Source organism: Desmodus rotundus, chromosome 1 (assembly GCF_022682495.2).
Source record: "Desmodus rotundus isolate HL8 chromosome 1, HLdesRot8A.1, whole genome shotgun sequence".
NCBI classification, from domain to species: Eukaryota; Metazoa; Chordata; class Mammalia; order Chiroptera; family Phyllostomidae; genus Desmodus; species Desmodus rotundus.
In genome coordinates, this window is record NC_071387.1 from 54,412,912 (window position 1) to 54,425,210 (window position 12,299).

The window sequence follows — 12,299 nt, forward strand, 5'->3', positions numbered from 1 at the left end:
TCTACTCTGTATTTTACCTGACAAAAAAGAAATATACGTGCAAAAAATATATAACCTCTATTTTTAGTAAGGATCATATTGAAGTACATATGTTTTTTCCCCTTCTGCAATTAGCAAAATCAACTAATAAGCTGGTTGTTAATTATTCAACAAACATGAGATATATGGCAAATACAATTCATGAGAATAACAAATTATAAAATGGAAACTCTGTTTCCTCAGGAGCTTACAATCTCTGTAACGGGATAAGGAATTAACTGAAAATATTTAAAAGTTAGGTTCAGTTTACAATCATTTGTAGCCTAAAATTAACTTGAAGGTTACTATTTTTTCACAATGGAAAATGAGTAAGTACATAAAGTTACCTTTGCTCTACATATACTTACATTGCTCCTTTTTAAATATTTTCCCATACAGGTAAGATCTTCTTGCATAAAAAGTCTGTTTCTTTTTTAAGAATTAAAATTTATTGGGATGATTATTTGTTAATAAGATCATACAAGTTTCAAGTGTACATTTCTGATACATAATCTCTATACTACATTTTGTGCCCACCACTCAGTCACATCATCTTCTGTCACCATACAACTGGCCCCCTTTACCTTTTACTGCCTCCTCACCCCCTTCTCTCTGGTAACCACCATACTGTTGTCTGTGTCCATGAGTTTCAGTTTTATATTCCATGAGTGAAATCATATGGTTCTTAGCTTTTTCTTATTTCACTTAGCATAATATTCTCAAGGTCCATCCATGTTGTTGCAAATGGCAATATTACATTTTTTCTTATGGCTGAGTAGTATTCCATAGTATATATGTACCACATCTTCTTTATCCAATCTTCTAACAAAGGACACTTTGGTTGTTTCCATGTCTTGGCCAATGAGAATAATGCTGCAATGAACATAGGGGTGCATATCTTTGTGAATAAATGTTTCAGGGTTTTCTGGGTAGATACCCAGAAAAGGGATGGCTGGGTCATATGGAAACTCTATTCTTAATTTTTTGAGGAACCACCATATTGTATTCCATAGTGGCTGTACCAGTTTACATTCACATCAGCAGTGAAAGTGGGTCCCTTTTCTCCACAACCTCTTCAACACTTGTTATTACTTGTCTTGGTAACAGCCATTCTAACAGGTGTGAGGCAGTATCTCATTGTAGTTTTGCTCTGCATTTCCATAATAGCTAGTTAAGTTTGACATCTTTTCACGTATATGAGGTCCGGAAAAAGTCAAGCTGCTGTTAATATAACGAGACAGTTTGTGTGACACTGATGTAACCTGGTAGCCAAGCAGGACTGGGATGTGCATGTGTGATCAGTGGCAACTTCACTGTACTAGTCAGTGGGGGCAGCAGACGCCATTGAGAGAGCACGTGTACTGTGTGGCCATGGCATTCAAAATGACTGAGCAACAAATCTGCATTAAACTTGAACATTCCTCCGTGGAAACTATTCAGATGATTCAGAGGGCTACAGCTATGGGTAACTGGAGATTGGCAGCTTCATCACAATATGTCCGCTCATGCATCGCATCTCGTGTAGTTTTTGGCCAAAACTAAAATCCTTTGAAAGGGAAGAGATTTCGGACTGTCGATAAGATTCAGGAAAGTATGACAGGGCACCTGATGGTGACTGGAAGAACTCCGTGAAGTCCCAAGGTGCCTACTTTGAAGGGGACTGAGGCGTCACTGTCCTACATACAATGTCTCTGGTATCTTCAGCAAATGTCTCTATTTTTCATATTACATGGCTGGCTACCTTCTGGACAGACATCGTATGTATTCTCTGCCCATTTTTTAATTGGATTGTTTGGTGTTAAGCTGTATGAGTTCTTTATGTATTTTGAATATTAACCCCTTGTCAGAGGTGTTGTTTGCAAATATCATCTCCCATTTGCTTGGCTGCCTTTTTGTTTAGTTGTCAGTTTCTTTTGCTGTGCAGAATCCTTTTAGTTATAGTCCCATTAATTAATTTTTCCCTGTATTCCCCTTGCCTTTGGGGTCAAATTCATAAAATTTTCTATAAGATCAAGGCCCATGAGTTTATTACCTATGCTTTCTTTGAATTAATTTTTGTACATGGAGACAAACTGTGTAGTCTGGTTTTATTCTTTTGTATGTGGCTTTCCAATTTTCCCAGTACCATTTATTAAAGAGGATTTCTTTTCTCCATAGTGTTTTTGGCACCTTTGTCAAAAATTACTTGCCCATATACATGTGGTTTTATTTCTGGGCTCTCAATTCTCTTCCACTGGTCTATGTGTCTGTTTTTCTGATAATACCATGCTGTTTTGATTATCATAGATATGTAGTGTAATTTGAAGTCAGGTAGTGTGGTATCTCCAGCTTTGTTCTTTTTTCTCAGGATTGCTTTTGCTACTCATGGTCTTTTTGGTTCCATACAAATCTTATGTTTGTTTTTTTTTTTGTTCTATTTCTTTAAAAAGTCACATTGGGGTTTTGATGGGAACTGCATTTTATCTGTATATGGCTTTCGGTAATAGGGACATTTTAACTATGTTGATTCTTCCAATCCATGAACATGGAATATCTCTCCATTTCACTGTGCCTTTTTCAATCTCTTTTAATAATAGTTTGTAGCTTTTAGTATACAGGTCCCTTACACAGTTTATTCCTAGGTATTTTATCCTTTTGGTTCCGATTGCAAAAGGAATTATTTTCATTTCTTTCTCTGAAGTTTCATTGTTAGTACACAGGAAATCAGCCGATTTTGGTATTGATTTTTGTATCCTGCTACTTTACCATATTTATTTATTTCTAATAGTTTTTTGGTGGAGTCTTTAGGATTACATATACAGAATCATATCATCTGCAGAGTGATGCTTTTACTTCTTCCTTCCCAATTTGGATGCTTTTTCTTTTTTTTGCCTGGTTATTCTGGCTAGGACTTCCATAATCATGTTGAATAAGAGTGATGAGTGGTCTCCATGTCTTGTTCCTGATTTTAGAGGAAAGGATTTCAGTTTTTCACCATTGAGTATGATATTGGCTGAGTGTCTGTCATATATTGTCTTTATTATTTTGAGGTACTTTCCTTGTATATCCATTTTATTGAGTGTTTTATTAATCATAAATGGATGTTGTACCTTATCGAATGCTTTTTCTCCATCTATTAAAAAAGTCATCTGATTTTTATCCTTTGTTTTGTTAATGTGGTATAATACATCGATCAATTTGTGTATGCTGACCCATTCTTGTGGTTCCCACTTGATCACGATGTATTTCTTTTTTAATGTATTGTTGCATTCGATTTGCTAGTATTTTAAGATTTTTGCATCTGTATTCATCAGATATTGATCTGCATTTTTCTTTTTTGTGTTACCCTTGCCAGACTTTGGTATCAATGTTATGTTGGCCTTATAACATGTGTTAGGAAGTATTTCCTCTTCTTTAACTTTTTGGAAGAGTTTGAGAAGGACAGATATCACATCTTTGAATGTTTGGTAAAATTCACTAGTAAAGCCATCTGGTCCCGGACTTTCCTTTTTGGGGAGGTCTGTGATGGTTTTGTCAATTTCCTCACTGAGAAGTCAATTTTATTCAACTTAAAGGCACAAGGCACAATTCCAGTTTACAAAATACTTGTATTTTCTTTTGTATTCCTCTTTAATCGTATCACAGAACAGTAATATAGGTAACTTCTAACTCAATAAAATGCATATACTATGCCTGAATTGCAAATTTGGAGTCATTGAGGTTCAATGGGTTTTATTGTCTGGTGCTAATAACTATCAACCTGCTTTCACTTGTATGTGCTTTTAATTAAATTAAAATAAGCTAACATAATTTTTTATTTGCTTTTGTGCTTACACAGTAGCTATACACCAGAACTAACTCCTATAAAAATAGGTAAGTAGATGGGGTGTTTAAAAAGCAGCATTCAGGGGAAAGTGATTATACTCTTGGTATCTCTAAAATGTAGCTAGTAATTACTAACTGACTTCTAAACAGTGCAATAGGCACCTCTCCAGGGGACTCATGGATCTCAAAGTCAGGGTGCCTTTCCTCCATATGCCACCTTTACTATTATTTAAAATTCATGAGAAAAGATTTAATAACCTTACTGATCTAAAGCTTGGAAGGCTATAAAACAGCAATTTGAAGGAAATTAAATCCTTCAGCTCCTCCTTTGCCCCATCCCCAACTCCAGCACTACTATAACTAGCTTTTTAAAATCACTTTATTTTGTGTTGATTTATCAGCATAACAGAGGTCACCCTTGAATTCTCAATGAATTTCATATTGTTGCTATACAAGCACTAAACTCAGGTACTGAATTCTCAGTTAATTCTAGCAGCCACACTATTTGAATTAATTAAGAAGCTGAGGTGGTAAGTAAATTAATTCAGAGAAAGACCAATACCATTTGATTTAACATATATGTGGAATCTAAGAAAAACAAACAAAATAGAAACAGACTCATAGATACAGAGAACAGAGTGATGGTTGAGTACAGGAAGGGGGATCACGGGACTGGGTGACAAAGGTGAAGGAAATAAGCAGCACATATTGCTAGTAACAGAATAGTCACAGAGATGTAAATTACAGGATAGGGAAAATAGTCATTAACAGCACAGTAACTATGAATGGGCACAGTAACTATGAATGGGACCAGGTGGGTACTTGAAATATTGGGGGGACCACTCTGTAAAGTATATGATTGTCTAACCACTATCTGCACCTCTGAAACTAATACAGAATACTACTAAATGTAAAGTGTAATGGGGGAAAAAAAAGAAGTGGAGGTGGTTACTGGGCATTTTCTTTCACCATGTCATTTGGATATTTAATTGTTATTAAGTAACTGGACGTAGTGCTGTATAGTGCTTTAAAGCTTGAGTTTTGGAACTAAACAACCTGAGTTTGAATACCAGTTTTAACAACCTACTAGCTGAAAGATCTTGAACAAAATGCTTTATTTTCTTGTGCAGTTTCTTTATCTGTAATATAGGGATAATGATATTACCTACTTTGTGAGAATTAAATGAGTTAAAACAGGAAGATTTTAAGACAACTGGTAGGCACAGGTGATCAATAAATGTTAGTTATTATCTACCATGGCTAGCTATGATGTTAAGAGTCTAAACAAAATATTTATCATAACCTTTTTCAAATTCTTTTATTAATGTATGCATTTATTTTAGTTCTTGCTCATGCCCTCTTTCTACCACTACTTTGTACATATATCAATTATAAACCGTATTATAGTTATCCATTTCTGTTTGTCTTCCTTACTAGATTGTGAATTATTATTATTTTTTAAATTTATTTTTAGAGAAAGGGGAAGGGAGGGAGAACGAGAAGGAGAGAAACATCAATGTGCGGTTGCCTCTCGAGCACCCCCAACCAGGGACCTGGCCGGTAATCCAGGCATGTGCACTGATTAGGAACTGACCAGTGAGTCTTTGTTTCACAGGCCAGCGCCCAATCTACTGAGCCACACCAGCCAGGACTATACTGTGAATTACTGATAACAGAAATCACATTATTCATTTTGTATTTATAGCATTTAGCATATAATAAGTAATGAGAAATGATCTTGAATATAAGAATCTTACTTTTCACCAGAAATTTCACCAGTTTGGGGATAGGAAAAGGGAGCAGGTTTACTATGCTTAAGGTCCATAGGAGACCACTTTATAATAAGGAAAACATTGACAGTAACTTTAAATAATTTATACAATTCCCCAGACTTTCACAACATGACCCAGGAGTGGTACTAAGAAAACTAACATTTATTGAAAGCCTACTATGTAAGGTGATTTATGTAAACTTCCTCAATAAATCTCAAAATAACCCTCCAAGGTAGGCAATTCCCCATTTTAATGTGGGATAATTGAAGATCAAAAAGGTTACTTACTCAAGTGTTACTCTGTAAATAAGCACCACAGGCAGGGATCCTAACACCAAAGTCCAAGTTCCATTATGCAATTCTAACCTCTCAAAAACCATAGTTACCATTTATTGATTCCTATAACCTGCCAAGAACCATGTTAGGTACTATACTTTGCTATTCAAATTAATCTTTGTAATGACACAGCAAGGTAGCTATTACCTTTTTTATTTTTTTTTAAACAAATACAGAAACTGGCTATAAACAGGTAAATAAATCAATGGAGGCCTTGTAGCTAACATGCACTGGAGTATGTATTTGCAGTAGATTTGTCTCACTTCAAAGCTGTGCTCTTTTTAGTGGTAAAATATTGCATTCATTCAAACTTTCTGCAGTGAATATGCTTCTGACTGACTTTAGAACATTCCTTTTTATTAGGGTTAGAAGATTCACATATTCACTATTACTTAATACCTTCAGTCTATATCATCATAAAAACAATCTAAATACAAGATTTCCTATATTCTTCAGTAAATATTGGTTCTTCTTTTTTATTACTTACTTTTAAAATGGAGCATGGTATACTACAAAACTATACAGCCTTTATCTGGTGATCTATTTTTGTTTCAGGAAGTTACATACTGCCTCCCAGTGGGCTTCCACTGCCCTAAGTCACCTGGTTCCATAAAACAGAATGTAATTCTCATATATAGGATTGTGCCCAAGTCAGGAACAGTTTAAAACATACACAGAATTTCAACTTAATTCTTGAACTTAAAACACAGACATGGGCAAAAAGTTGAGTCTCTGCTTGTACCAGGAAAATGGATAAAAAAACCTTAATATGGCCTGGTAATTTTTGTTACAAGTGCAGCCGAATGAAGCTTTTTAAAACTATGCTTAGAATAGCTCAAGGAAAAAAAAGCCCAACTTGAGAGGAAAAAGTATAACTAGAAATATATTTTATACTACACTATAATTTAGGCACAAAACTCTAGTGTTCTAGAATGTGGAGATATACTTCTTACTAGAAAAATGAAGGTGATTATAACCCCCAATCCAACTCTTTCTACAGTCTGTTATTAATCATCTTTACCCTTTCTCCTTCAACTGGCTGCCCTGCCTGTCTTTAAACACTCCTTGGCCCCTTGGACTATTCAGGGACTTTCACTTCAAATTCCCTCCTAGATTTGACCTTCCCCTGTTTAAGAATGACTCCAACACACTTACTACTCTTTCAGTGTTTTCATTTTAGGACTCATAGTGAATGAGTAATAAGAAATTAATTACTGTTAAAAGTAAAAACCCAATGCCATTTCTATTACTAAATAGTAAATCTGGGATGTACTTAGAATGTTAAGCCACAATTAGAGTCTAAACTTGACTTTTATTTACTATATATTCATGTCTTGAACTAATATTTATATCTTATATAAATATTGAATTATTCTATATAAATCTTGAAATATAGTATTTCTATATTCTATAGAAATTTCCATAATGTTCTAGCTCTAAGTAAGCAATTTGGTTTTTAATAAAACAGCTGATTTCCTATTCTCTTAAGCAGATTTCTCATCATACTGGCAAATTTTAAACCCTATCTCATGATTCAGTAACTGCTGAATACCTATTTCTTTTTTTCTCCTTTAATTTACAATTTTGAATCAGTTATCAAATTCTGCTACTTATTACAATATCTCTCTCAAAGTGTTATTTTTGTCTGTCACTGTGATAAAAAAGTCACGTAATCATCCCTTATCTGGAATTATAATTTCCTCTTTCTGAAAATACCTTCTACTCCTTCACCTAATTCTTTTTATAGCTATTAAACGATGCCCCAATTATCTTGCAAGATCCTTTCTCCTAATCCTGCCACTTATTAGCTGGGGGACCTTGGACACGTTAATAAACTTCCCTTTTTAAATCTATAAAATCTATTTAATGGGAAAAAATAATAGCATCTACTTTATGGAGTGTTTGTGAAAGTTAAATGAGACAATATGTATAAAGGCTTAATTAGTGCCTGGCACACAGTGAGCATCAGAGTATTTGTTTTTGTGGGGCTAGGATATGGTGGGAGAGTAGAGGGTAATAAAATTAAAGGACACAGAATACAGTTTATCCTTCAACTCTCTTATACCTTGGCATCTTGAGTTGGTCCTCTGAAAGTTTTCTCCATGAAGACATGCATAGTTAAATTCTATAGTGCTATTAACACAAGACTGTACAATTTTTTTTTACAAATATGGGCCAAGATGTAACCAAATATTACAGATTTATTTTCTCAGTCATTCCCTATAAACCAGCTCATTGCTTTTTACACATTTTATAGATATTTCATGTTCATTTGCTTGTACTGGGCTCATGATTTAATTATTTAAAATAGTACCACCTGCCTAGAAAGATATCACCCAAAAATGGCACATTCTCCTCATTCAAACAGCTTCTAAAACCTCAACTTTTCCTTAAGTGTTTCTCTCTGTTAATATTTTCAGTGACAACTGATTTAATTATATCGCCACGTTTTTCTTCACATTAACCATTTTTCATCTATCCAATCCACATTATTTTCAAAGCCTGTCTTCCTCACAGAAAGCTTCCCAGACTATTTAGCACACATTGATTTGCCCTCTACTTGACATTTTATTGTGTAGTCTTTATCATATACTTAACAATTACTAAAATGAGGCTATTTACCATTTTGAATCTTAATTCCTTTGTCTGTAAGAGAATAATGCCACTTGCCTTATTTCTTTTAATTAGTTAAGAGAAGCTACTACAAAATAACCTGGTTAAAAATAATGACAACGCAAGGAAGAAAAAACCCTCCAAATCAAAATGGCTATAATGAATAACTTAAAACATCATAAGCTTTTTGTAATAATTAATGTATGTTTAACAATTTCTGTCTGTTTCTCCAGGCTTTATAAAAAGTCCTCTAATTTTTAAAATTTCTAATTAATTTCAGCCAACTCTACCTGCTCTACACCATCTATAATAGTATATTATTGGAAAGAACCAAAATGTCCAATAAGAAGATTGGTTAAATAACTACAGGATACACATAACAGAATCCTGTGTAGTCATTTAAAATGATGCTGCAGAAATCTACTTATTGCATAAAGGTGTTCACAGTATACTATTATGTGGGGGGAAAAAGCAGATTGTTGAATGGTATATATGGTACGACGCTATTCAAAAATATAAATACTTTGAAAAGGATATGAGAGATACGTATTAAGGGGTTAATCACAGTTATATCTGGGTGGACCATACTACATGTGTATGCTTATTTATTCAATAGATGCCTTTATACTGTGCTAAGTGCTAGGAATTCTAAACCAGAAATAATCCTTTTGTCCTCAAGAATGTTATGGAATACTGAGAAACAAAACACAAACAAATAAAAAAGCTAATCTTTGTACAGTCAAAGCTTGGGCTTTTTTTGTCATTTGTATGACATCATCATTTTCAAAACTGTACCCAAAATGTTCAGTAATTCTATCACACAACTTCCTCAGGTTGTAGGGAAACAGATCCACTATAGGAGAAAGAAGTTATTTTGTGTTTTTACCTACAAAAGTTATGTAGTTAATGTTTACTTGGATAGAACTAGTATAGGAGGAATAACATTCTTTCCTTTAAAAAAAAAAACCTCTCAATTTTCATACAATTGCTAGTTAATTACAAGATCAAGAGGTCATAAACAAAGGATCAATGATCCCAAGGTTGGCCATATATTTAAACCTCGAGAGGCAAATAGAGTTTACAACTTTAAGTAATAAAACACTGTTCTCTGTAATACTCTAAGAAATACAGTGCATTATAACCCAAACTAATGGTCTCAAAGTTACTAGTCAGTGGTCTTTCCAAGGTTTATATTAAGTAAACTTTTGAGTATTACAGGAAACTGCCTTTCCAGAAAGTTGACTCAACCCTAAAATCAACTCTATGATGACAAGATACATATTAAAAATAAATTTAACCACATATTTTTTCAGCTGGTATATAAATATTTTCTAATCTTCCTCATTTATGTAAAGCAACACTTGCTTTCTCAAAAGCACTTTTGCTGCAAACTTACTGTATTTTTCTGACTATAAGACATACTTTCCCCCCAAATTTGGTAGGGAAATGGGGGGTGCGTCTTATAGTCTGAATGTAGCTTACATGTACATTGGTGATATATTATGTTATTTATGTTATTAAATATTTTACCACATTTTTTGCTTCAAAATTTTTTTTCCTATTTTTCTCTAAAACCTAGGTGCGTCTTACAGTCTGAAAAATACGGTACCATCCTTTCAGATTTACTGCTATGTTAATTGTTAGTTTTAATCAAGTAAAAAAAAAATGGATGTTACAGAATAGAGGGGAGATAATAACCAAAATAATCTAGAAATAAGTGTAACATAAATAAATGTTATAAATAAGTATTATAAAGGGGAAATATCTGGTGCTGTAAGTATGCATGTTGAGGAAAATGCGAATGTTCTTCTATTTTACAATGTTTCCAAGAGTAAGAAACATGCTTAACTAAAAATGAATTCAAAATTTAAAAAAGCAGGAAGAAAACTCCAATTCTGAAAAATAGATAAAAATACTTACAAGTTGCCAAACTGCCTTGTAGTACATTAAAATTATCAAATCATTTTCAAGCAATCTGCCTTTGTACCTACTAAAAATTATCTCCTGTCATAATAAAAAAACTTAATAAATTTGAAGATGAAACCAAAAGTTAAAACATAAAAGGGACCAGATTAACCACATGTAGAATTTAGTGCACTCTAAATTATGGCTCATAAATCAGTCATGAATGACACAGATTATCTCAAAGTATATTCTGCACAATACTATTATTTGGGGATAAAAAGGGCTCTGTGTTCAAATAAAGTTGAAAAATACTAAGTTAAAGAAAACTAAACAGTTTTTTTTTCTTCAAGACTTTCCAAAGTGCTTAACATACAGGCATAGAATCAATTATGTATCCACATTTCTAAAGTCCAAAAGATTCTGAAAACTAAAGTTTTAAAAAATAACTCATATGGTAGCAAAATCTGACCTGAACTGTTAGGAGGTTCACATTTGGTCTGACTATTCATACATTTTTTTTCCTGTAGAATTTATGTATATGATTACAGGGGCTGCCCCAAGCTCCACTGAGGATGTTATTTAATAAACAGTATATACATCACTAACACCCTTCTAAAATCTGAAGATTTCTGAATTCCAAAACATATATGGTACAAGAGTTTCATAAAATCCATTGTGGACCTGCACTAATGTGCAATATGAATCTATAATCTGTAAGAGGAAGAGCTCCCAAACTTGTGACAATGGAACTCAACTCTTAAAAAGAACGGAAATACATACTGAATTACGAGTATGCCAAAAACTGACTATAAAGCCACACAATGTCTCATGCCTAATAAAGGTTAGGACAAAATGATGTAAAACAAATGTTTTGTTGTATTGTAACATTTTATGTAACACTGTAGTGACAGTAAGTTCAGTATCTGATAAAGAAAGAGAATTGGCCTATGCTTACCCAGTGCTAACAATGGACAGAGAAACTGTATTTGCCAGATCCAAATATTTTTGTCACTGAAGACTGACTTTCTAAAATTTGCTCTGAAGATAAAATTGAGAAAGTATATAGGCAAGCACATTATTTTCTTCTATTTCATGCCTGTAAGCCTTTTCTCCTCAACTAAACAGGCACAGAGAGGGTACACAAGTAAAAGCCAAATTTGCTTCTGACTTTTTTCATTCACTTATCTAGAACTGGACTTTAAACTATCATAAATTTGCTCTCCGATCTACATTCTATACTTATATTTCAAAAATGTAGCAACACTTTATTTGGTTACAATATAAATTCATTTTAATCCAATCCTTAGCAATTAATATTTTTATTCTGCTACATCAATAATGATTTTACTTTATAAACCACTTTAATTCATAATTGACTTTGAACACATGAATAGTAGGTCATAAATAAACACTTAATAAAAGGTTTTAGGAAATAATGGTATTAATATTAATAAAGTAATACTACATACTTTGGAATTGGAAAAATTTTCAAATATATAATTATTTAATATTTCAAAGACTAACATTTCAGAGAACTTGCCAAATCAATCAAATTATATTTATATATTATATATATTTATATATTATATTATATTATAGGCTATAAAATTAAATTTATATAGCCTAATGGATTGCCTGTAAATTTAAAAGGTTTATTTTTGAAAGTTAAAATATTGTAGTTTTTTATTGCTTGGATCAAAATGGATCACTTTACAGTTTTCAATTCAACAAATTAAGCCTGTTCTTGAAAGTAAATTTTATACTACTTCTTTATCAATGATAATACTACATATACATTTAAAAATACATTTAATTGTATTTAATGATTTAAATAACTAAGGTATAATAGCTA

At 32.9% G+C, this 12,299-nt stretch overlaps 1 protein-coding gene across 4 annotated transcripts in view; it reads right to left on the reverse strand.

Moving 5' to 3' along the window:
* The window catches only part of BRD10 (bromodomain containing 10), a 136,336-nt gene that overhangs the window by 66,169 nt on the left and 57,868 nt on the right, over positions 1-12,299 (reverse strand). The window lies entirely within an intron of this gene.